At 40.4% G+C, this 27,182-nt stretch overlaps 1 protein-coding gene across 6 annotated transcripts in view; it reads right to left on the bottom strand.

The window, feature by feature from the left end:
- PIK3CB (phosphatidylinositol-4,5-bisphosphate 3-kinase catalytic subunit beta) overlaps positions 1-27,182 on the bottom strand; it is an 89,635-nt gene that overhangs the window by 40,653 nt on the left and 21,800 nt on the right. For 4 of the 6 annotated variants that reach the window (XM_015637799.3, XM_015637798.3, XM_015637800.3 and 1 more), the window contains one exon: positions 9,285-9,400. The gene's annotated coding sequence lies outside the window, so the exon portion shown is untranslated. Of the gene's footprint in view, positions 1-5,719; positions 5,791-9,284; positions 9,401-17,733; positions 17,834-27,182 lie in introns of those variants that run through there. The other 2 variants (XM_015637803.2, XM_015637802.2) reach the window with 2 other exon arrangements.

Here is a 27,182-nt window from a genome sequence, read left to right as displayed (position 1 = left end):
CTTTGAAAATAATTTATCATATCAGCAGAAGACTTAGACATTAAAAAGTACCAAATCCACTTGAATTGACATCAACACAACATTTATCTGTGCCAAGTAAGTTATTCTAAAACTTTTAGAAGAACATAGCAATTATGAAAACTCACACTGTGCCATTAAATCCTTTACTTCTGAACTCACCACAAATCCCCTACCACTCATCCTTTGAGATCTGTTTTTCTGTTGTTAAAAGAACACCAACATAAAATCCAGTGTAACCTTCAATGTTTTATCTTGAACTGTAATCCAGAAGAACACTGATAAAACACAAGTAAAAGCAGCTGCAAAGAAGGTAGTAATCATAAACACACACAATGCAGTGTCAGAGGAAAATTTTGATGTCCCGTTATCTCTCATAGCATTTATTCTCCTGAGCACCTAGTCTTTGGAAAAGCCTTTAGAAGAGCTATCTTACATCTGAAATTATGTCACCCACCCCTGAAATGTGGTCAGTTCTCTCAGGATGAAATCAGCATGCTATCATCCCAAACAAAAAGTGATGGCAAAAAGTTGGAGGGGAGGATAATTACTATACTAAAAAGTAATTTTCCTTAAGAAGTAAGTTTCTTGTACACCATCTCTTCTAAACACAGGTGTGTTTTAAGAGCACATAAATATCTACAGCTCTTCAAGCTAAATATAAAGCTGGATTTACTCTTCACTAAGCCCATTAATATTTACATAAAGGACAAATATCAGAACCTGATTTGTTTTAGATATGCAAAAACTAAGGGCCCTCTGCTTATCCAGACTTTTGCTTTATCTAATAAGTTTTTACAACTGTTGGGCACAACATCCAAGACAATCATCACTGTGATCAATACAGTTCTTCTCTTCTTGCTCTGTCATGTGGCAGCCAAGAGGCTAAAAAAAACCCAAAAGTCTTGCAGTAGTGAAAAGGGCCACCCCATCCGGACACACAAGAAGAGTGTTTAAACAGTATCTTACTGTCCAGAACAGAAGAGATGACAATCTGACCACAGTCATTTTCTAAGAAACAGCAGCAGCACATCACGTAGTCTAAGCAGGAGAAACACTAAGCACTTGCACAATACAATCATTGTAATTGTTCCTCTAGCCACGTAAACATCTAGTACTATAAAAAGATGAGCAAGCTATAAATGAAATATTTGAGAAGAAACAAGGGAAAAGAACTTAGTAAAAAGATGGAAAAGGAGTCTGAAAATGCAGGAAGACTTATGTCCTGTGAAACTTAGAAAGCCTTTGGAAAAATGTTTTTTAAAAAAATTGAAAATGTCTGATTTTTTCTGAAGACACTAAAGATAAATATATGCATTAGATCAGGGTCTGTTCACAGCTCTGTAGAACTATTTCCTCTTTTATTTGTCAATCTGTACCAAATTCCCAGGAGCTGTTCTGCAGCCCAGGGCAGTGTCTGAGAGCTGCCCAGGACTGCACAGGCAGTAACAGGGGCACTTTGGGCACCAGCTAGACCCTCTCCCCTCATCAGTCCCATTCCATGTTACTGCTCCTGTTCCCTCCCAACCCATCCCCTCATCACTCCCATTCCCTCTCCTCCTCAGCCCAGTTCCATTCCCTCCCCCCATCCCTCCCGTTCCATCCCCTCATGGCTCCCGTTCCCTTCCCCTCATGGCTTCCGTTCCCTTCCCCTCATGGCTCCCGTTCCCTTCCCCTCATGGCTCCCGTTCCCTTCCCCTCATGGCTCCCGTTCCCTTCCCCTCATGGCTTCCGTTCCCTTCCCCTCATGGCTCCCGTTCTCATCCCCTCACAGCTCCCATTCCATCCCCTCACAGCTCCCGTTCTCTTCCCCTCACAGTTCCCGTTCCATCCCTTCATGGCTCCCGTTCCATCCCCTCACGGCTCCTGTTCTCATCCCCTCACGGCTCCTGTTCTCATCCCCTCCTCATTCCTGTTCCATCCCCTCATGGCTCCCGTTCCATTCACCCCAGGATGAGGGCAGCTCTCTGAGGGCAGCCCACAGCCACAGCAGCGCTGTTCAGCTTTTCCCCTCCATGGCCGTTCCATCCCATCCTGCCACAGCCACACAGGGAAAGCACCGGGAACAAACACCTCCAGTTTTCCATGGGAGTGGCCTGGCCCTGGGAGCAGCAGCCGGTGAGGAGGAGGAGGATGAGGTGAGAACACGGCCCTCACCCTACAGAACAGGCACAGGGTGACACTGGGGTTAACGAGGAATCACAGAACCACTGGGCTGGAAGAGACCTTTAACATCATCCAGTCCAACCCAGCCCTAACACCTCAACAAACCCTGGCACCGAGTGCCACATCCAATCTGTTTTTAACACCTCTAGGGATGGTGACTCCACCACCTCCCCAGGCAGATGATTCCAGTACTTGATCAGCCTTTCAGTAAAAAACCTTTTCCTAACATCCAACCTAAATTTCCCTTGGTACAGTTTAAGGCTGTGTCCTCTTGTTCTGAACGACCCTCACCTGAGCACAGCCACCTTTCAGGGAGCTGCAGAGAGTGAACTGCAGCCAAAGTTTGGGTTAATGTTCAAGGTTTAATGTTACAGGAGCAAGCACCACCTATTCCAACAGTGCATGAGCTACTAAGAGCTGTGTTTTCTGTTCACCCCTGCCCAGTCACACAGGATCAATAATGACCCTTTAAAAACCAGAAGCCCATGCACTGGTAACTCAAATGTGGACTGTGTGCCACTGCAGACCTGGAAACTCCTGCAGACCGTGCCATGGGAATTCTCATTTAGCCCTAGAGAGTGAACCTACTTAAGGTTTGGTCTTCTACAGCTGCACAGGTGAATTTCCATCCAAACTGCTTCCAATTCTAAAAATAAAATACAATCAACTTGATGATAAATACAAGTGCCTAAATCAGCAAAGCAGAGATCCTTCCACTCCACGAATGTCATGGGTATCTATCTACCATAGCAAAGATTTTAAGAATTCAAGACATCTACAAAGTAGACTGGAAAGTTATTTTTAAAGATCATGTGGTACTATAAATATTTCCCAGCAGTTTAGGTCAACTGCCACATGAGTTGGCCCTATGGAATGGAAAATTAAATGTCCATTTAGTCAGGGTTCCTCTAGAAATCAGAATAAAAATAACACCATTTACTTTTCTAAAAATATCTATGTATAGAAAACATGAAAGGCCTTTTTCAAAGGCCTCCTTCCCTCACAGTGCTCACACTGGTACCAAAAGTGGTCTCTCAGCCATCAAGTCTAGATTCTCTCATTGTCCTCATGAAATACAGCTAATTTTCCACAAACAATGATAATTTCATTAGGGCTTTTTATTCTAGATCCCTGATTATTTTGCCTGTTCATCTCTTGTAGCTTTATTCCTCTGGCATACCCACAGCATTTTGCACCAAGTTTTAAAAACTGAACTCAGGATTTCAAACCTGCAATGAATGCAGTTTCTACTCAGATATTAAAAACAAATAAAAGTGGCCCAGTTTTCAAGAAATGCTGAGCACATGCATTTGCAATTGTCTACCACAGGACTCAGAGATACAAAAAAAATGCAGACATGTTAACCAGTTACAAATTAAAATTTAATTTAAGTAACTTCATTTTAACAGATGGTTAGGTTAGATTAACTCTCGTCATCCCTTTTTATGAAAACTATTCTACAATTCAATGAAAGTATAGTTTAAAAACTAGCTGTGAATGAGATTGTCTTCATAATTTTTTTTCCTGGAAAACAAGTCTACATGTAGAAAACAACACTACTGAAATGGTATTCCAGACTCAGAAGAACTTACAGACTTGGTTTGAACAATGAGGATAGAAGGAAAATCTTACTTCCTGTTACTTTATACTCAGGCAAATGCACACATCTGCTGCTCCCTCTGAAGAATAGCCATGATGAGCTGAACAAGTGAAAAAAACTCAAGTCTCAGGCTTCTGATAGACTTCTGACAATTCACAGGCAGCACGTTATTCACGATGAACACAAAACCAGCTTCTCATAGCTAATTCACAGCCATCTTCTGCTCTACCTTAAAATCACTGCATAGATACATTAAAATAGAAATAAAGACTTTCAGGCCATCCTTTTGAATTGTGCAAGTAGAATGAGTTGCAAGAAGAAGAAAAACTCCTTTCACATTTCAATCTTGCTGCGTCAAATTGTCTTTAGAACTATCCAATCACTGGATCACAGTGAAGCTGGGGACAGTATGAGAAAACATTCCCTTTCAGCTGACTGGAACACAGTTCTGCATGGTTGAGAAGGAAGGAATATAAAGGAATGTAAAAAAGCATTAGATTTTTAGATTTAGCAGCAGATTATGAAAGCGCTGTCATATGAGTAACAGTTCATTTGATGCCTTGACCAACAAAGTCAGGGAGAGAAGAAGAAGGAAAGAAGCTCAGAGCTAAAAAGCCCAGGTCAGTTATTCAGTACTCCATATCAACTGGGCTGTGAGAAAACATCTGCTAGAATCACCTTTAGAAGCATTTCTAAACAGCTCTCTTTGATATTTTGGAAAGTTTTCAATAGCAGCAGGCAGAGTGGGCCCTGACACGAGGGGCAATGCATTTGTGTAGCCTGCTCCAGGATAGAAAGGTGAGACTGAAGATCGGGGAAAAGATTAGAGTTGGTGATTTCACAATCCAGGTAACTCCCTTTTGATCCTGCTGTAGATACTTCATGGACTACAGGGAGAACTGCCTTCTTCCGAGCCTTCAGATGAAACTCAAGATAATTTTAGTAAGGAGGTAATATAAGAGCAGATCTTTATTTGAAGGACTTCAGGGACAGTTATGGAAAGATCATGTAAAAAATAATGTAAAGAAAATATAAAAAGGCAAAAACCAAATAGCATCAGGAAGCCAGCATGAAACATCAGGGTATGTTGAGTTCCAATAATAGACTAAACATTGTAATGATGGCACTGCTCACTTGGATATTTTCAACAAACTAAGCCAAGCTTAACAAAACAGGTGAATGGAGGGGGCACAATGGAAGGAGGAGGACTGGATGGTCAGACTGAATGGGAAAGGAGAAGGAGCTGAACCAGAACAAAGATGTCATTTGAAGCCAGATGAGTCAGGTGTTTCCATAAAGCTGCAGCAGTGCTTGTGCCAGCACAGCGAGAGTGCAGAGAGAAGCAGGAGTGGCACAGTGACAGTTCCTCACAGCCTCAGGGCTGCCTGGCCACTTGACAGCTCTTAAAATCATTTCAAAAAACCCAGGCAAAACTACAGCCTAAAGGCCTGGCTTTCTAACAGCCCAAGCTATTATTAGAACTACTATACAATGTCTCTATCGTGAATCTGAAAAGATGCATTCATGATCTGTGTTTTACTGATTTATTGTACTAAGTAAACTGTAGAGGCCTTGTCCTCCAATTGCTAAACAAGAATTCTACCTGGCTTCTTAACAGTCTGACAACAAAACTAGGAAATAATAAACCAGGATTAGATCTGCTCTCTGCGATTTCCTTGCCTGTTCTCCCACTTAAATAATTTTTTATTCCACTGTAAACACAAAGGAAACATTCCACTTATAAGACATTTAAATATATAAACAGTTAATATTTCCTCTCCTTTGGAATTGTACAAATGGACCTAGACCATCAAATCTCACTGGCAGCTGACAGTTAAGATCTCACATCTAGATAACATTCTACTGTAAAAAAAGTTAGAAACTGGGGTTTTCCTATAAGTAGATACATCTTCACACAGGGACTACAAGATTTACCTTTTAATTATTTCTGGTACTTTGATGAAAACCTCTAGGAAAGCAGATTGCTGGAGACAGATTGCATGCATCTACAGAGGGAGGCAAAACAGTAAAATAATTAAAACCTGATGAATATCAATCAAGAGTGAAATTTTCACCTGCAAGGAGGGCACACAGACCAAAACACACAAGCAGACTGTGCTTAAGCCTCATACAGAGATGCCATGGATCCTGCAAGGGAGAAAGATGCCCTTTAATGGAAAAAAATATAAATTTTACATATTTCATCAGGCCAGCCATTCTTCCTGGGGGTCTGTTTCTTACATAAGCTGGTGTTGGGAAAGATGAAAGTTTGGCAAGAAAGTTTCACAGATACATATGCTGGCAGAAAGCTCTCTGAATGCAGAGCCTGAAAGTGGAATAGAGATGGAAGCAAGTTTTGATATAGAAGAATAACAGATTTCTAAAGTAAGAATTGCTGAGCCGATCATTACTGGACAACTAAGAAAGCAAAGGTTAAGTTGAGCTGGAAGGAGGTTTTATGGCTAGAACAAAGGATATGTTGACCACAGCCAAAAAAGGTGTTTATACCAAGCAGAAATGGGTCTTAGGAAAAGCAGAAGATACCATAGGCAAACAAACATGCCGATGTAGCAAGTAGAAAAAAGGTCTAAGAATTCTCCACTGCATGCAAACAGAAAAACAACTTTAAGCTTGAGCTATAACACACTAACTGATGTGGTTGGATAGTAATGACCCTAAGATGATAATGATAGTAGTTATGATAGGCTATAGGCAATAGTAAAGGTGATGCTGAATGGTTGTTATGCATTAAGATGCTCAGCAAAGAGAAACAGATAATGCATTGTACCCAGAACTAAAGGGGCTTCAGGCTTGCCTCTAAGCTGGAGCTGGCAGCTTTAGGTGAGGCTCTGTTACCCCAGGAATGCTGTAAAATCATCCAGACAATAAACAGCATTTGGAAGAGCCGCTTGATGTTCCACATCTCTCGTCTCAGCCTCTTACAATCTAGTCTGGATTCTTGTAGTTATTTTTCTTCCAACACCAGCTTCAATGCCCCCATCACACAGACTCAGAGGTGACTGCTCACAGCCACATGTTACATGGACAGGATTGGTCAAGGACTGACTGAGCACTGAAGGAAATCCAACAACTCAACTGTAATGCAAAGATTTACATGTATTTTATACACCTTTTTCATGAAACTTATTTATGAAGACAAGTTGAAATACAATGCCATTTGATAGAAAAACACAGTCCTAAAAACTCCTTTTGTCACAAAGTTAAAGGTAACAGCCAAAAATAGCTCAGGCCATTCATCACACAGATCAAAAATATTTAAGATTATGTAGAAATTCCAGACTATTTTGCCTAAAAAGTCCCTCTGGGAGTCAGCTTTTCCCAAGCTCAACTCCAACACTGAAGTTAAAGCATGTTGCTAAGGAGTCTGCACACATAATTTTGCAGGTCTCCATGGATGGAGGCTCCACAGTCCCAGAAATGCAGCAACCCTTGGAGCCTTCACCATCCCTTCAGCAGTGCCTCACTGCTCCTGGGGTTACTTTTCCCCAGCTTTGAGATTCAGCATCTGCTTCTAAGACTTCACAAGAACTCCACCTGGCTTTTTAACTGTGGACAGAGATGCTTAGGTTTTATTTTAATGCTCGTAGTACTTTAATTTAAAAATTCCAATTGCAAAATACCTTGTGATGCTGGAAAGGCACACAAATACACACAAATGTCCATCTAAAAACAAACAGGTTGCAAAACATTTCCCCAAAAAGGAAAAATTGGAATTAATTTTAAATTGTAACAATCTAATTATCTGAGTTTCCTAAAGAAAAAGGTGGGGGGAGGGCAGAAACGTACGTTTACTGACTACTGAACACCTTGAACAAGTTTTGTGTCTGGCATAAGCCTAAATACAAGGATTAAAGATCACTAAAGCTGTCTCCAGTGGACATTCTTCATTTTATTTATTTGAGGAGCTCAGTTGAAACTTTACTGTTTATCTGTTTTAGTAACTTGATCACCAGGGTCAAGAATTAACTTGTCAAACTAAGGGTGCAGGCAGAAAACAGGTTGGCTTTTTGTTTGTACACTGTGTGTACACTGTGAACAGGTGCCTGTATTTCTCCTGTGTAACCTAATAAGGCAGAAAAAGACAAATAACTCCACGTAACCCAGCTCCTGAAAACTTCCGGGGTGGGGGCAGAATTCACAATCAGGTGCCACAAGAATGCTGCACATGAGTATTACTTGACATTTGGCCTAGATCAGGAACTGATGCAAATTCAAAAGTGCTGACTAAAAATTGTAACATTTCTTTCAAGTACTTAGAGAAAGGGAACTAGCACACATCAACTTCTTTAAATCCATATTGAATTGAAAATTTGATGATAATTTTAAGGCAGAAAATAATTTAATCTAAACATATTATTCTGCAGTTAAAAAAACCACTTTGCTAAAAATACCAAGTATGAAAAGCTTTTCATGTCTGATTAGGTTCCATAGACATTTTTCTACCCAAATTATGACACCCTCTACACATCCGTGTTTAAAGAAGAAGCTAAAAGGAGTCATTTCCTCTTGGTAATAAAGCAACATGCCAAAATACACTTCTTGTAAACTAAAGTGACTTCTCACCCCTTTCAGTTCTAATGACCAGACCTTCTTAATTCCTAACCAGGCATTCAGGAGTATTTCCAGTGACTCCTGCAGAATTACATTCATACAATCATACAGCATGAGTGAAATGCATCAGACACAGGCAGTTTTTTCCCAGTTTCTAAGGAGAGTATGTTTAAACATTGACAAGCCAATGCAAAGTGGCAGAAAAATGATTACATTTCTCATCTCAAGCACATGAAGCATACAGAAATTAAGAATTACACTATATGAGGATTTAAATGCTTATTTATCTGGTAGCAAAAGGTGCAATCCACAGTCCCTGCATTAGATAGAGAGGCTTCTTTTATCAGAAATGAGACACACGTGTGCCAGCCCAGAATTCACAGAAGCTGGAAGTGAACTACAAACAGTGAAGGAAAGATGTATCTGACATCCATAAACTGAAAACCTAAGCAAGTTTGATGAATGATGGAACTAGAACAGAGGACAAATAATAGTGACAACAGAAATAATAAAGTCACTCAGAAGAGCCGTGACTGGAGAGTTACAGACCCCCAAAAATGCGTATTTTCAAATTCCTTGGAAAATACAAGCAGTGCTTTAACTGTTTCCAGCAAATAGGGGCTTATATGTGATCACATCTATACCAGACAACTCTCTGCTCAAAACCATAGCCAGTGTACACAGAGAAAAGCCTGAAACCCGTCTCAATTTCACAAGATACATCTACTTTTAAGAGGGAAGATGGTTCAGTGAGAATCCACGAGTCCATTACCAGCTGATCAACTGAAATGAGTGCAGAGTCACTCATTTATATTTTTAATATAATACAACAAAGTTAACTACAATAAAAGCCTAATAACCATGCTGACTTTACAAGCAAAAGATAATAGAAAACAACCCCCAAAAACCCCAGCCCTGTAATACTTACTCCAATGAACCTTTCCTGTTTCAGCTTGACTGTGTAGCGAAGATATTTTTATTAAACATTTTCTTCCTATTACTCTTATTTTTTCAGAAGATTCCACGAGATGACCTCAATGTGATCTAAAGAAAGCCAAACACAAGATAATGTAATTGATCAAATGAGAAAATCAACAATTTGTATTTGGCTCAAAAGGTGCACCATCCTTCTCTGCATAAATACCTAAATAATCACACTATTTTTTTCTGCCTTCAAATACTACAGCACCACATTTCTCATTACACAATGTGATTAATCTAACAATTAAATGAATGTCAAATCCACAAACACCCTGCTACCAGAAAGGAAATAAAGGAAGCAGTAATTTGAATATGTCATTTGTTCTAGTAAGTTTTATGACCATGAATTAGTAAAAAGTATTTTTAGCTGCTACAAATATTTTCAAATTTTTGTACACTCAATTTGGCTCAGAGCAGCAGATGTCCACTGCAGTTAAAGCCAAAAAAAAAAAAGAAACAAAGAGATGCCTTCATTATCTTAAGCAATTTTTCTCTTTCTCCTCTGGGCTGTAAGCTGATTTCAGTGGAGGTTTGCTGTTGGTTTGGGGGGATTTTGGTGGTTTTGGGGTTTTTTAAGAGTGCATCATCTGTAGTTCTACTATGGAGAAGCTGAGTTGATGACATAAGTGATCCCATATTCCTATTCACAGTTCAATGAGTGAAAGGTTCAGAAGGTCTCTGACCAGCAAACACCCTGCAGAGGTACAGGGCAAAGCATCTCCACAGAGCCAAGACATCTTCCTCCTTAGCTCTACCCTGCAAATGGAGCTTCCAAGAAAGAGAAATAAACAAGAACTACTTCAATCCCCCAAGCACAAAGCAGTGCTGTTTGCACTGATGTTGCCTCCAGGTTTATAGGCCAAGCCACACAACACAAGACACGTAACTACACCATAAACTTCCCAGAAACGATTATTTTTCTAAACCACACCAAGAAGGTCCCACTGTGCTCGTGAGAGCTCAACACAGTACAGTGACCAGGAGGGAGGCAGGGCTGTCACTGTCACAGAGCAGAATTTCTCTGGGAATTAGCATGCAGAGCCCTTTGAAGCAACTCACACTCACTGAACAACTCACTGAAGAGTGGCTTTGAGGGATAAATACTTATTTCCCCACCTGCTTAAGTCTGAAAAAAAAAGTTATTGTTCCATGCACAAACTTTTGGTGCATAAAGGTGTTGTCCCAAAATGGGTTTTCACATGGTGTGCAAGAAGCCAACCCACACACATTGAGTTATTTATTTACAGAGGCATGAGCTAGTCCAGAAACTTCTCATAATTAATGACTAGGAACCTTCAGCAGGGAACACACACAAGAAAAAGAAAGAAAGACTAGAGAAAAATGAAGACAGTATTATATGATTTGGAAATTGTAACGACAAAGCAACAGTGAGAATCTCACAGAAACAAGGCTGAACTACCAGCCTGGAATTCATGTTTTACAGCCATGTCAGTATTTGTGCTCGTGGAATCAGAGAAATCCAAATCAAAAGCTACTGGCCAGCAGGCAGAATCTTAGGAGGGGGTGTGAAATACATCCTACTATAGCTAACAAGCATGACAACAGAACTTCCACGCAAGGAAAAAGTCCTGCATGACCTGTGGCCCCTCAAACAAGGGGCACAGTGTGTGACTGAACCATACTCTGTAGCAGGAGCAGGATACTCTTTGAGTAGAAGTTGGATATCCCAAATTTTAGAGGTCAGTGGCTAATTAGACACATGATGACAAATCAGAAGGTGCCCAGAAATTACCCAGGGTCTATAAATTGTATGGCTTAAACAAACCACTGCATTGTGAATAGCTCCTGTCACAGTTCCTGCATTCACCCCAGTCTCTCGCTCCCCCACAGCGCCCTGTCCTGTTTCCCCTCTTTTCTCACAGCACTTTGAATCTCTGCAGCTCAGACATGACATTGACAACAGGCTGGTCCTCTACAACGAACTGTGAGGGATAAGCCAGCCCTCGAGACCTTAAACCATTTCTAAAGTACACAAATAAAGCACCCATCCAGTCTGTTTGCCATCCCTGCACACCCTCAGCAGCCCTGTCACCCAAATCCAGCTTTACACTTCCTAAAACAGGCTGCAAGCAACAATAAAATATTTGCTTCTGCATGGATTTTCATTACATCTAAAGCAGTATTTGAGGACAGCATAAGAAACAAACCCTTCAATAGAGGATGAGGGTGTGCAGCCTTATTCTTCCCACCAAGCAACCTTTCCCATTTTCAGAGCAGCAGAGCAGGGGTTAGGAGAGGTGGTGTCGATGGGCTGCAGATCACACCATGGGCAGCCAGGACACTTTCCACCTCCACCCCATGAGTGGAGAACTTTCCAAAGCTGGTTACACCCAACAGATGTGGTACAAGCTCTGCTGGCCTCTTACAGACCATGAACAGCCACTGAGGACTCCAACCACGTAAGAAACACAACAGCATCATATTTGGGAACTCCATAAAAATCAGAAAGACTGGAAGGAACTGTCCCACAAACAGGACTCTCTAATGAGGACATCTCTTTTCCCCACTGCACAAAAAATAATTACCATGAATCATTTATGTGGCGAAGGTGATTGGAGCGAACCTATTGACCAGGCCCAAAATTTGCCAAAAGGAGTTAGAGAGAAAATAAAGAAAGCTGCAGAGAAAGCATTTTTCAATATTCCTCTTTCTGAATCTGTTGTTCCCTATGCTCACGTTAAACAACATTCTGATGAAAGATTTGTAGATTTTGTGAATAGATTAAAGGTACAGATTGAAAGACAAGTGCAGAATACCACCCTGAACTCTGACTTGCTGTTGGAAATGGCTCGAGCGAATGCAAATGAAGCCTGTAAAGCACTGATTCGGGTGCTGCCAAAGGATCCACCACCGATCTTGACAACTTTGATCGAGATGTGTACAGATGTAATCAGCACTTCAGTGCCAAGGACTGAGGATTCCCAGAGAACCCCAGGAAGGATTGCAGCCACAACTGTACTTACTCTTGCCATCACCAGCCAAGCCAAAGGGACCGCTCACCTGTCATCGGTGTAGACAGCCAGGACATTTTGCAAAGTTCTGCCAAGTGCCATATCCTAACAAGCAAGGGCAGGGAAACTGGGAAAAGGGAGGGGGTCCTCAGAACCAAAAAAACTAGATACACAGCGCGAGTCTATTCCGCGCAGAGACACAAGTGGAATAGAAGTCACAGGGGGAGGGAGAATTGAATGTGATAACACTCTTAAATGTGACATTTCTCACAGGTCTGACTTGTGCCACCGAAATAACACCAAGGGTTGTGAGGTTTGGAAGCCAAAATTACCTCTCAAATTGTTTACTGTGAAAGATCAATTTTTTAGGTCTCACCACTGGACGGTTGTTTCTGTTGACCCGCTGAGGGAAAAACTGACCCCCGACTTGAATTGTAAGTTTCTTGTTATTGGGGACACAAAAAACACACCCCCAGAGATTGAAATTTCTCCTGTCTGTCACTCTTTCAGCTGACTTGGATGCACTCATCCTTTTGGCACAGTGCATCAACCCACCATTCTACCTGGCACAAGGGCAGGTAATTGCTCAAGTTACTCCCATTCCATCAGGGATCCCAGTAGATGATGTAGCACCTCAGATCTACTGGGCTCAAGCAGTGGGAGAAAACAAACACATCATCTCATGCCATTTGAAAAAAGGTAGTGAAGGCATGGGAATGACAGGCATGATAGACACAGGAGCAGATGTGACTGTCATCCCTGAAAGGAGATGGCCACTGCAATGGGAACTACAAATCAAGGTTACACACACCAAGATAAGAAATAACAGACACTAACTTCTTCAAATGCCCACAAAGGTGTAGGAGTATTCTCCACAGAGTGGCAGAGGGGGAGAGAGGGAGGGCTTGGTTTCCTGGCAACACAAGGGGGAAAGAAAGGGAAGGCAAGGTAAGCATGCCCTCTCAGCTTCCATAGTTTAGAGGCATTCTGGGACAGGAAAAAGTTACAAACTTCTGTGTTAGAAAGAAGGGTCTCTCTCTTCTCTCAACCCCGTGCTTTCTTGGGCTAAAGAAACTTCAAGCAGCTGGAAATGCCAGCAGGGTCCTCTCTTTACTCCATCCGGCTCTCGGCGTGGGGCTGAGGAGAGGAACTTCAGTAATCATGGTAACTTGACACCAGGTAAACAGTTAGGGGAAAGAGAAGCTGGGGGTGGGGGGGGGGAAATCACAACTAAAAGATGGGAAAAAATACATTTCAAGCTGTCAACTACAACACACATCTCTGGGGAACAGGGGAAAATTAGAACTGGCAGCTGGACATTACAAACAGAGCCTCTCTTCTGGGTCTCTTGGGTGTGAACTCAGCCAAAACCACACCACCAAACCACTCGTGTGACATCTTCTGACAGAACCCACCAGGGACGCTACAGAAATCCTTTTCCATTCCAGCTTGCAACTTCTGTGTGAGAAATTGCATTTGACAATTTACTTTAATTACACCCTCATTACATAGATACTGATTTTATGTAAATTGTAACTTGGTTTTTCTAAAATATTAACAATCTTATGAGGCAATTCAGCAATCATAAAACTGTGTGGTGACAATCAAAATGCCTGTGACAATACAGTAAAACTTTCTACAGTTCTCCACCTACACTCCCATCCAAAGAAACACTTATGAATGTATGACCAAAAAAAATTATATCACAAGGAAAGAAAGGGAGGAGAGCTACAAGAAACTTTTACCTAAAAATCCTCTGTGGCATAATGTTCAAGATAAACAATTACAAGCCAGGGAAATAGGCCACTCACAAAGACAGAGAAAAGGAAAAACAGAAGAGAAAAAAAGTAATAATCATTTATGAGCAATGTAAGATGCCAGCTAGAAATTACTGGGTTAATTGTGGCTCTATTGTCTTCTTCTCTAAAACAATTTCTAGGCCCATCAGATAGGCTGCTCTGTCAATATTTCCAGAGTCCACAAAAAATCCATTTGCTGGAGGGGATGCTCCAGGTTTACTTGAGGATAAGGACCTATGAGTGGGTTGAATGACACAATATAGCAATTTCTTGGGTGTCTTTTCTGTAATTAAACCTCTTACTCTGGAAGAAAGCACTGAGGCAGACATCAGGACAGTACCAGCAGATGTTTAGGACAGCAATACACAGCTGGGGCATTTTAAAGCTTTTGGTTTGGTCACCTCAAAGTTCTCTTGAGTATTTCTCATGCTCTCAGTAGTACTGAAGATTGGACAAGTGAATATCAAACTGAATTAGCTGCCGTAGCAATGAAGAAACTCACCATTTCACCAAATCAGAGACAAAAAAAGTAAATATGAAGCATCAGTAAATACACCATATATCTCCAACTTCACAAAATACTGAAATATATAAAGCAACCCAGTCTTCCTCAGTCTTATGTTCCAACAGCAACAGACAAAAAATTCTTCATGAATGTTCACTGCCAGTAATTAAGCCATCACAACTCAAGTCCAGGAACTAAAACAGTGAGCAAAAGAGAAGTTCACAGCAGCGCACATCTGCCTAAATGACTGCAACTTCCAGCTTTTACACGCTGCACACCTGAGTGCACGGGCTGAAAATGCAGGTTAAAGCCTGGATCTGAAAGAAGCATTTCATATCTATTACCTGGTGTTGTGTGACAGCTGATCCAGACAGCAGAGTGCAGGGAGCACACTCTGCCTCGTGCTGGAAAACACAGCCTCTGCACAAGCACTGTCCTAACAGTGCAGTGCCCAGAGCCTCTTCAGCAGCACAAACCAGTTCTGACCTTCTAAAGGTGTCATTGATTTCTGCAGTAACATCAAGAGACAGAATACCTTACTGACAATGGACAGCACACTGTTACACACAGGACAGCACTCTTCTTTGTGTTCTACTTTCCCAGCTATTGGTGCTTGGTCAGAAAACAATATCCTTTTTAAAGCCTCAGACTTCTCTGAAATGTGAAACCCACCTATCTCGTATGAAAATCTTTTAACCAAAACTGAACAGGCAAACTGCGAGTTCCATTGCACAAGAACAGCCACAGAAAAAGAAAAAAAAAGGCAGAGACAGAAATTGCAGAACACCAAAGGAGCTCAAAACAGACATCTATGTCAGAACTGTAAGCTAGCTCACATCCTTTCTTATTCCTGAAGATGGGCAAAACAGAGACCACTTAGCATTTTCCAATATTATTCTTTAAGTTAAACAGATAATAGTTAAAAACATGATTTGAAGCTGGATTCAGTTATCTCGTCATCAAGAACTCGATACCATAATTATGTTTATCCAGTGGGTGACTGAGGGCAGGAGCCTTGTGTCCCACACGATGAATCATGGTGTGAGGAGCCCTTGCTCACTCTTCCCGAGCGCTGCTCCACTGAGCCCTGGCTCACCTCTGTGAAATCCCCTTCTGTGCCCAACAGGCTTCCTTAAAACAAATTTATGCTCCTACAAGCACAGACTAATACGCTTTACAATGAATCATTTTTTACTTGGTTACACATGCTGCTAAGTTCCCTTTCAGTTCAGAGCTGCAAGACAATATCAAAAAGATCTTGCAAGTTTTCACCATGTTTTTATTTCAAACATAGTGATTTTTTAACAGGGTGTCAGTTACTGACATTTGAATTTTTTGGGGAGGGGGTAGGGTGTGTCCCTCCTTCACAGTGATGTGTCCTGCCTGATGGTGCTCAAGGTTCAGTAACCCTCCTACTAATTGTAGAACTCAATCTGATTGGAGTTTTGAGGCAAATAATCTTTTTTCCTTACAATGAAGTCAAATCTAAGAGCAAAATTTATGTCAGCACTTACTGGCACTGGAAAATGAAAGACTTTTCCAGCACAGAACAGATAGTTCCAGATGGGAAGGAATCATCTGCACTATTTAGGATGAACAAACATAAAATAATTTATTTCTATTTTCCCAGAATGCTTCAATTGTTTTTTTCCTGCTCTGTCACCTTCAAAAGAAACACGTCTGGGCAAAGCAGAAGGGAAACACATCACTGTTAAGGAAGCTTAACAAGAAGAGGCTCCTAGACAGCAAATTTTCCTTCTCTCACTCTGCCAGGCAGGCAGTGATTCCCTGAGCTGAGGGCAGTGCTGAGATGGAGATTGGCAAAGTCTCTGCTAAGGGAGAGCCTGCAATGCCCTTGGCACTGGAGGCTGCCAGTGCTGATCACTTCTACTGACAGGTGCAGAATAATAAAACATCCTAGCAGAGGCTCTGGGCTGGAGGATGCTGTCTGGACTCCACGGTTCAAAAAGCACAAAGTTCAAGGCTGCATTTGACCGTGTTACACACACAGCAGTTTCTATGATTTCAGATGACTCACAAACAAGTGCTTAGATTTGCTTTATATCGCTCCACAAACACGGAGTGAAGCAGGCAAGGCTTTCCAGCTCTTTCCCAGCTGTGATCCAGCACAGAGCACAAATGATCTTCTGGAGCTCAGGAGCTCCAGGGCTGGAGACACAGAACTGAAGGGTTCTGACTGAACAGGCTCAGCAGTGTGAGGATGGGACTCCTCCCAGGGCCTCACCTGCACCTCCACACCAGTGCTGCAGCTCCTAACCCCACTTCACTCCATGTGCCTGCCAGCAGGGAAGAGCTGCAGGCCGTGCTCACAGAGCAGTGCTCCTCTCCCCAAAAATCCTCACCTGCACATGAGGTGTGAGGCACAAGACTTGAGCTGAGCCAGCCTGAACCCTGACAGCAGCTTAGGCAGGTGCAGACAAACCCAGCACCCTGCACAAGCCCTTGTGACACCTACAGAGATGTTTGTAGGTGTCAATGAACCCCCAGCCAGCCTATTTGCCATCCCTGCACACCCTCAGCAGCCCTGCCACCCAAATCCAGCTTTCCACATCACAAAACGGGCTGCAAGCAGTAACAAAATATTTGATTCTGCATGGATTTTCATTATATCTAAAGCAGTATTTGAGGACAGAAGTTTCAGGGGCAAGGGCAGGGGAATTAATTGCCAGCAGCACAGCAATTCCTGTACCTGTTCCTTTGGTCTTCTATGACAACACAAGTACATCCCATACTTTTGTTTTTTAAGCTGCTCCTGAATCCATAGTTAATTACTGAGCAGAACACAAGGACTTGCTCTCGAACAAAATTACCCCCACACCATCATTTTTAATAAAGAAATCTTATATTAGTTTAATGAGACATTTTCAGCCATTCTAAAGTTTATTATGTCCTTTTTCATTATTTCTCTCGGATTACCTTTAACTCTAAAAGGCCCACGGTGCACAAGGGCTGATGAAGCTTTTCCTCCCAATTCAGGAACACCTCAACATGGCCCTTATTGCTAATGCATTTTCTACTCGCTACCTTGTCATAGATATAAAATCACTGAAAAACCCCAGCTGGTTCCACCAAAAAGTTACTACATTAATAAATATTTACCTGCACTTTAAACAGAGAAATAAAGCAGTGAGTCTTCATCCTGTTCCTGTGAAGATCCCATCATGATTACTGAGTTACTTGAAATGTTATTAGCAGCACTACTTGTGATTTCTGTTTCTTGTGATCTGCACAGTCTATTTTCTTCACTGCTTTCATGTTCCCAAGTTTCACTTCCCAATTACATTCCGTGAAATGCCTAATATGGTGAAACTATGCAAATTTACTTCTATTTAGTTCCCAAATTCTGCTTTTAGTTGTGCTCATATTTGAATCTATATAAATGAGAACACAGAGTTTAAAAGCAAGAATGAACAATTTTTCAGTAATTAATTATTATGAGCCATTTTGTGAAGGTACTGCCCACCCTGCTCCAGGTATCACTTGAAAGGCTTTGTTCTTTATGATTAAAATAAACTCCCAGGTGTGGATTGCAAGAGACTATGAACCAACACAGAAATGCCTAAAGTGCATTTTACAGACATGCTGCTGCAGTCCAACTTGCTGTTTGATTCCAAATATTACCACATAATAAATAATAAGAGAATTCCATCCCTAACAACATGTATGCAGTAAATACTAATTGAAACTAGAAGTAATCACTAAGAATAGTTCCTGTGCTGAAAAAGTTAAAATACAAGCATCTAATAAACGCAGTTTACCTCCAGTTATGTCAAACACTCAAAAGCAAGTCTATTAAGCTCCTTTAGATAATAGAAGTGTACATTTTAATCTGCTCTTGTTCCCCACTCCCCTCCTCTTTCAGGGAGTGAGGTGTCATAGAAAAAATATTTAAAATATGAAGCATAATTTCAGCATGACAATTTATAATTTATAATATATAAGTATAATTTATTATATATTATATCATGTATTATTTGTTATATTTATTATATATTATTATAAAAATACAATTTATAATTATATATTTATAATTATAATTTAAGAACTCCAAATCTGAACTAATCCCAGGCTAGAAGCAAGGGAATGCTTGGTTTCAAAAACAAAAACAAAACAAAATCAAACAAACAACCAAAACCCTAAATGCACCAAAACCAAAAACACACCACAAAAAAACCCCAACAAACAAACACAAAAGACAATCCTCCTGTCGTCAAACTAACAGATCTGAATTTGGATCCCAAAGTCAGATTTGAATAGTATTCACATATGTTACACCGCCTTTGGACATAGCACCTAAAATACAGAATATTTGATGTAAGAACCAACAGACCAACCCAAACCCTTCTGTTTCCCTCAGCTGCAGTGCTCAGCTCAGTAATTCAGACTACACAGCATTTTCTGCCTTCCTTCATTAATTAAAGCTTTCAGTCCATTCACCAGCTACCTGTTCCACCTCAGGCTTATTCCCAAGAGAAGCAAAAGCGTTTTGTGGTGTCAGGAGCCCTTCAGAGAGAAATCCCTTGCAGGTTCTGAGCAGGAGCAGAGCCTGAGCAGTGCTGGAGCTGACTCAGCCCAGGGAACCACACGTTCTCTGACACTGTCAGATGCAAGGTGTGCAGGGATGGAGGAGAGGCAGCAGCTCTATCATGGTCAATGTGTTTATCCTCCTGCTGCCACTCAGTGATGACACCAGTATTTACAGCACTTTCTAGCAACAGACATCCAAAACCCATCCTCTCCCTAAGAAATGAACATGAGCTCCTTCTTTTCACTGGAGGCTTCCTTTTAACAACTTCACTGCATTCTGCACCCCAGCCTGGTGCTTCACCTCCCAGCCACAGAAGTAGTAGGACACAAGGGATGCAAACCTGAGCACACAAAAGAGCTGCAGCAGCAGCAGCAGCTGTATTTAGGAAAGCAATTATTAAAATATGGCAAAATCAGACACCAAAAAAGTGACTCTTGCAACTGAAAGTGAAGGCTTTTCAGTTCTCACAGAAACAATGATGGCTTGACCAAGACAGAAATTTCTCAACACCACACTTGACAGCAGAAGAGTGATTTTACAAGATAAAGCTCACAAAATATTTACCTAAACTCCTTTCAAATTTTCTCCCATGATAAATGAGAAAGAAAACAAAGCCCCTCTCAAATTTTATTTTACTTCTCACCAACACATTGCAAGAAAAAAGTACATCACAAAACCCAGAAAGTTTAACAACAAATCATTTCATTTGCCACCACACCCCAATAAACTAAGCTCTTCATCTTAACTGGGGGTGGTAATCACCAAAATGTAGATGCTTGAGCCAAAGATTTCAGGAATGCTGTTATTTCTGAAGCACCCTTCTTGTATAAGGATCTAACCACAGCCTCTTTTGCAAAAAAATTGTCATTACATAGGTGGAAACCCTTTATTACTGCACAAATAAAGCTAAAAGCCACCCAAAGAGACGTGTGCTACTTTCCTAGCCAACAAGCCCCAGTCAAATCAATAATGAAGAAGCAACTTAGGGCATCAAGAGAATGGAAAACTTTCACAGAAATTGGTATATATTGTCTGGTTCTTTCAAGCTTTATCAGCTCAGCACACAGAGCCTCCATCTCTCATTCTCCTGAGGTAATAACCCCAGGAATTCACCCCTAAGCAGTGATGCACCAGGATTTTAACAACTGGCAAGTAGTGATGCGAAGGGAAAAGGAGGCACCAAATGCTGCAGGCCTCTATAAATCCTGCAGCTGCACACAATAAAAGCTGACAAGTTATCAAACTACGAATAAATCTGAAAATTCAGTCATGGTTTCTGAAATTTGCATAAAAAGAAAGTATCTTGAGGATACTAAAATGATAAGCTGCAGAGACAGACTAAGGCAAGAATTGCTCTGCCTTCTTATAAAATTTACCTAGAAGTTAACTGGAACAGAAATAACTCAGAGAAAACAGCTATAAATAGAAAGGGGTTAATCATTCAAATTTCTATTCCCAGGACAAGAATACACTAAAGATTCTAACTTTTTAATCTTATGATATGATGCTTTAAAAATACTTTAGCTGCTGTATTACAATATGCCTCTACCTACTTTTTATGAATAATTTCTCCTTTATTTTTTTAAATGCAATAAAGGAGATTCTCTTTTGATGAAAACATTTTCACCAACAGTCATCAAAGCAAGCCTGTGCATCAGCTGGAACAATTGTGGTCACTTAAATGGATCTTTTTTTTTTTAATGGGGCCACTTAAAAATACATTTACCTTTTCTCCATCCTAATATAAAGCACGTAAAACTTATTTGTCATTGATTTCAACTACCAGAGATGCTATGAAGAATTTTTTAATTACGTGTTTGCATTTATCCTAAAGCAGCACAGAAATTTAGAATCATTAAGGTTGGAAGAGGCCTGTAAGATGATCAAGTCCAACTGTTCTCCCAGCACTGCCAAGCCCATCACTAAGCATCACATCCATTATATTTGTTCAAGGACACAAACTCAAGTTTACCATGCAAAGACACCAAAGAAAGAAACTGCCTCACCCTCAATGCACAGATAAAAACACACCAATGTCTCTGAACATTGTGTGTCTGTGACACACTTGGAAATAGAATCTAATTATTACAAATCCCCAGCCAGTGCTTTGCTCACAGTATTTCTCACCCAAGTAAATTAATGTTGAAGCTTTTAAGTTAAATCAAATGGAGTATGGGAAATAAGACACAGAGAGAAGTTCTTTATTTTCAAAATGTAGAAACAGATAAGGATTTTGTCATTTGGTGGGGCCCAACAAGTTGATTATAAAGTGAGTTGTGGTACAGCACATTTGCAGAGGCAGAAATTAGGACAGCACCCAATATATGCACTCAGCTTCAAAAGGTACAGAGCTGCTGCAAATCTCCATTGATTACTCATTACAAGAAATTGTGAGCTAAAGACTTGATTGTGGTCTTAACACTACGTCCAGCTTTTTAAGTGACATCTTCACATTCTTGCCAAACTTGCTTTTATTGAAGACCTCTACTAAACAGCCTTTCCTTTTTATGCAGAACTTTTCTGCTCTTCCCTCTCAACTCTTCATGCAACAGATTTATTTATAGCACCCAGAGGAAACAGAAGTTCCCAGTTATCAAAACAGACTGCAGAATGCAAATAAACAACTGTTATGTATTTATGTTAGCTGGACTCTAATTTGTGCAGAATGATGCCAAGTATTGAAAAAAAATGGTATCCTAACAGTTAAATCAACAATTCTGTAAGCAAAATGTTGCTGTTGGTATTATTACTCAGATAAAAATAGAGTTTGGTCATTATTCTGAGCTTACTAAGATTTTCAACATAGCTTGAGGTCACCTAATTCAAGTGTAAATGAACAATTTTATTAAAAAAATATTATCTCCCTCCATCAGTACCACTAGTAGCAGATGTTAAAGAGAACCTCTGAAGTGCTAGGGAAGTAAAACCAGCCAAGCATGAAGACTCTCAGTATTCTACACAGCTGAAGAGTGACATCTGTATATTTAAACACATGGGAAATTTTGCACATAGCTTGTAAAAGTTCATAAATGTAATGAAATTATTTCAAGTTAGATATGCAATCAGATGCTGATTATCAGTATATTATAAAGTGGGTTTTTATTTTTAATAAAATATAGAAGGACTTTTGTCAAAAGCTTTGTATCTGGCTTACATGGGCACTAAAAAGAAGCAGAACAATATTAGATACCAAGCACAGATAATCAGTCTCTCCTTATTTTTATTATTAACAATGGAAAGGAAAGTCTCTTTTTTTGCTAGCAAGTTTTGTGCCAGAAATTAATATAACATTTGCTGCTGACAGTCTGCCAGACTAATGATGTTTTTCTTCACTCCAGAGGGTTCAGAAACTACTACTCACTTTCCAGTCAGCATTCATCACACATTCCTCCCATGGAAAGAAAAACAAGACAGCTCTTCTACAGACACACACAACCTCAGTCATTACTACAAATAAATAATTTAAAACACTTCAGCAGAAGTACACAAGTGTTCTTCACCTCCTGCTATTGTGGCTCAATCCACAATTCCTCAATTTCACTTCTGGCAGAAGACAGAATAAAATCATAGAACTATTTAGGTTGGAAAAGACCCTTAACAGAAAGTTCAACCTTAAACCCAGTGCTGCCAAGCCCAGCCATGCCTTGAGTCCACACCTGCACATCTTTTAATACATCCAGGGTTGGTGAGTGCACAACTTCCCCGGGCAGCCCGTTTCAATGCTACATTATGCTTCTGGTGAAGAAATCTTTCCTAATATCCCAACCTAAACCTCCCCTGGTGCAGTTGAAGCAGTTTCCTCTCATCCTGCTACCTGGTGCTTGGGAAAAGGCTCCCTTCACCTGGCTGTAACCTCCCTTCATGTTGCTGTAAAGCTACACTGCTGTAAAATTGCAAAGTGAGCAGTGGCTGCCCCTGGATCCCTGGAAATGTCCCAGGTCAGGCTGGATGGGGCTTGGAACAACCTGGGAGAGTGGAAGGTGTCCCTGCCCATGGCTGAGAGTGCAGCTGGGTGATCTTTAACCATCCCACACAAATCATATCAGGATTCTACATCACAAATTTTATTTCCTACTAGGTTTGGACTTCTTGTTGGGGATTCAGTCTTGTACATCTCCATTAATCAGAAACAGGACTAACACTCTACTGTGTCTGCTCGTATTCTGCGCTGCCATTGCCTATGCCCATAAGGACAGCACACACACATGCACTGTCTCTCTCTACACCAAACACTAACTCTTCTTTGTTTAGAGGATCCCTGGCTAGGACTTGAACAATCCTCCTTAAATATCTTATGTCTTGAACTATCCTTAGCAGGGCATACAGATAACCAAATAGTACATCCAGAAAGTCTTTCCCTATATCAGAAACAAAGTAAGATGCTCAGCACTAAAGGTCAGAAATACAAATACTCCAAGTCCATCTGACTTTCAAACCCCAATACACAGTGTGTGTGGTGGTGTGAAAATCCCAAAGGCCTTCCCTTCCTCAGCAACACCTATTTATGTCAAAAAGGGAACTGGAAAAACAAAAAAAACAAACCACAAAAAACCCCAAATGCAAAAAACATCCCAACATTAGCAGAGAGTGAATAACATTGTCACGTACGATTAACACACTTAAATTCTTTGGCAGTTGGGAGGGAAATAATGGGGGATCTGGGGAGAAGGAGTAGTAAACTTAGTGCCAGACTGTACAAAGGGGGAAAAAAAGTAAAAACTGGGAATCTTGAAAGGTAGATGAAGTGGAAAAAGTACAGGCAAAAGGACCAAAGTACTCTCCAAAACCAGAAAAGGAATCTGAGACTTGAATCCAGGCAGGAAGGGGATTCAGTGCCCAGTACAATTTTCAAATAACATTTTATGTGCTTCTTTCTACCAGGTCAACTTTGTACTTAGCTTTTTGAGTTTCTGCTAGCAACACTAATCTTTTTTTACCTGGTTCTGCCCTATAGCTGTGTCTGTACCAATGGTTTGTACACACAGACTACAGACCAACCTGCAGCCTTCTGGAGGACTAGAGAGCAGTGCACACACCAGTGGCTCAAAACCATCCTTCTGCAGGACTCAAAAGCAGGTTTTTTGGCTGTTATTTGTAGTGACACAAATGTAATCAGTTTTTTAAATCACACAGGCTTCATATTCTTCTGTTGTGAACATTCTATTATTCATAAACATCAAATTGTTCATCAATTGTATTGTGGAAATAACAGAACACTTCAAAATGTTACCTTTGCTTATTAGAAAATAAAATGATGCAACAGTATCAAAATGCATCTCTCAAGCACTGTATTTACCAAAGATAAAAAAAGGTATTGCTCAAGAGATAGCTCTCATAAGAACCTCAAGCACTAAAAGATGTTACCAGTTACTCTGTTTTCTAGAGACGTTATGGTTCTCCAAACCACCTACCTACTCTGATTTTTAAACTCCTTCTAGTACTTTGTAGCTGCATGCAAGCACAAATCTTCCACATTAAATCTATCACAAAACCACTTGACAGCAGGACTCTGAGCCTCTTACAGCGTCAGGTTAATGGTACAGACCACCAGCTATTGCATACAACAGCTTCCACAGACAACTGGTCACTCTTCTGCTTAAACTTTTTCATTGCCCTGATACCTTATGTGCACACAAAGGACTTTCAGAAACATCAAGAATTAGCAAACACTTCATGGCAACACTGTACTATATAACTAAAGGCACAATTTTTTACAAATTCTAATAAACAGACAACTTTCACCACAGAGTCTCACATGACTTCCACAAAACTCTTTATCTATCATGCCACACGAGCTCGTGCCCACATTCTGCCAGCTGATGCCAACTCCAACCTTACATCTTCCAACTGATCTCTGAATTCTCTCACAGAGTGTTTTTTTTTTTAAATCCAGTGGATATATGGTGCCTGGGTGAGAGCAAGCAGTGCAAGTCTCTACACTTCACTTAAAACCGTCCATCAGTTCCAAATCAATGCCTCTGCTTTCTGCTTTGCATACAAGAACTATGGGGGGGAAAGCCTCAGAAGAGCACAGTGAAAAGAAAATTAAAATCAACTTAAACCTTTAGTAGCCTCTAAAAGTGAACCCAAAGAAACAGCAATGAGAACACACTGATTACTTGTGTCTCGTAAAAAGAAATCAGAAATAACAGTGCTGACACTGTTCCCTTACAAATAAATTCATGCAAAGACAAAATATAACATCACATACCGGCACAAAAATTAAACCCCCAACACAGACTTTAGTCCAAATCACCACAGTTTCTGGAAAACAGGAACAAAAAATTGTATTTATACAGCCAGTAGTGAAGTACTAAAAGATTATTTATCAACCTAATATGGGAAGTAAAACTGTTCAGCTTTACAGCAGCATATAAAGCTGAGCTACACAAGCATAAAACTAGACATCAATACCTCTGATGGAGTTCCCTTAAGATATTTTGATGGGGCTATTTTGATGAATTCACAAAGCTGTTCTAAAAAATCTGAGTAACTACTTTTGCAAACAAAAGCAAGATATTCTAGAAACAGAAAAGCACCCTTTACAATTCAATTTCATAGCAAAAATTTAATGCAACACTACTTATGAAAAATGCATATGTTTAACAAGCTTGAAAAAAAACAAAAATAAGCTGTGAGTAGCAAATATACATATTTAGTGTCAGGAGGAAGTTATAGTACTCCTAATTCTTATGCTCTTTTAAAAGTAAATAATAAACATACTTCTATGGACTTAGATGTAGCTCCAAAGACACAAAATTACAAAATTACTCCTGAGTAATCCACAAGTTTAATTCAAGAGCACCTAAGGTAAGAAGTTGATACAACTGCCCTTCTCCCTTTTTAATGGCCTGTAAAGGTTTGGCCAAAAGCCAAAGCAGGGAAGTAGCAAAGGTAGGAGAGGACAGCCCGGATGCTCTGTTTCTGTAGGAGCAGTTTCTGAAACTTTGTGCCCTGTAGCCGGCTGGAATTACACTTTGGCTGCCTAAAAAAAGCCAAAATTTAACCGAGTAACAATGCACACACACACAAATTATCAGTGGGGAAGTAGAACTGCCCCAATCCCACTTCTCAAAGGAAGCTGGTTTTGACACCTCGGTGTTACTCTTTGTTTCTTTAATCTTCTGAAGCCGGTATGTAAATTCAATTATGTTGGAACCTACATATCCACAAGCATTTGCACATGAGGGCCTCCACTGCAGCTCCAAATGTATGTAAATAAAACCACATTCCTGAATTTCTTTCCACCAAAGGCTGAGATAAAAAGATTTACCCATGTAAATTTTATAGACTAACACAGACTGGTCGATGCTGCTTACAAAGTACCTGATATTTCAGGCATTATCCAGATCCATATAACCTTCACCTTGAACGCTCTCCAAATGGTGATTATTTCAAAGGTTACTTGCTGTTAATTCTGGATTGTAAGTACACACATTACCAACCTGAAATAAAACTGCTTGCTAACTAAAATAAATTACAAAAAAAAAAAAAAAAAAAAAAAAGTTAAATTTCTAACACAAGATGATCTTTGCCCCCAGACGTGATTTAATGATCAAAACAAAACACATTGAAACTTTCACACACAAGTGGCTGGAAGGACAGGCAGCACTGCCACAAAACAAATTGTTTCATGCACTCAAGCATTAGTAGTAAATTTCTGATCTCCACGATTTCAAATTCTCCTGCTTTGAGGCAAACAATTTGAGATGTAGCATGTAACACCATGTGTGTCAGCCCAAGAGAATTGGTCTGAGAAAAACACACATTCACTACAAAAGAAACAAACAAAAAAACCCCACCAAAACAAGCAAGCCAGCTTTTCTATGCAACTGTGTGAATGATGCTTATTTCAGATTTTTTTCTCCTGGACTGCTTCCACAGAAAGTGCCAGCTGGGAAAAGGGGCAAACTTCCTACATTAGTGCTCTGCTGCTCCAAAAAGTGGCAGGTCAGAATATCCAGCTAAACCAAAACAGCCCCGTGGCCTTTGGATAAACACAGCATCACATTTTACAGCC

Source organism: Parus major, chromosome 9, assembly GCF_001522545.3.
Source record: "Parus major isolate Abel chromosome 9, Parus_major1.1, whole genome shotgun sequence".
Lineage (NCBI taxonomy): Eukaryota > Metazoa > Chordata > Aves > Passeriformes > Paridae > Parus > Parus major.
Note: the sequence above shows the minus strand (reverse complement) of the source record. Positions and strands in the feature narration are given on the sequence as shown.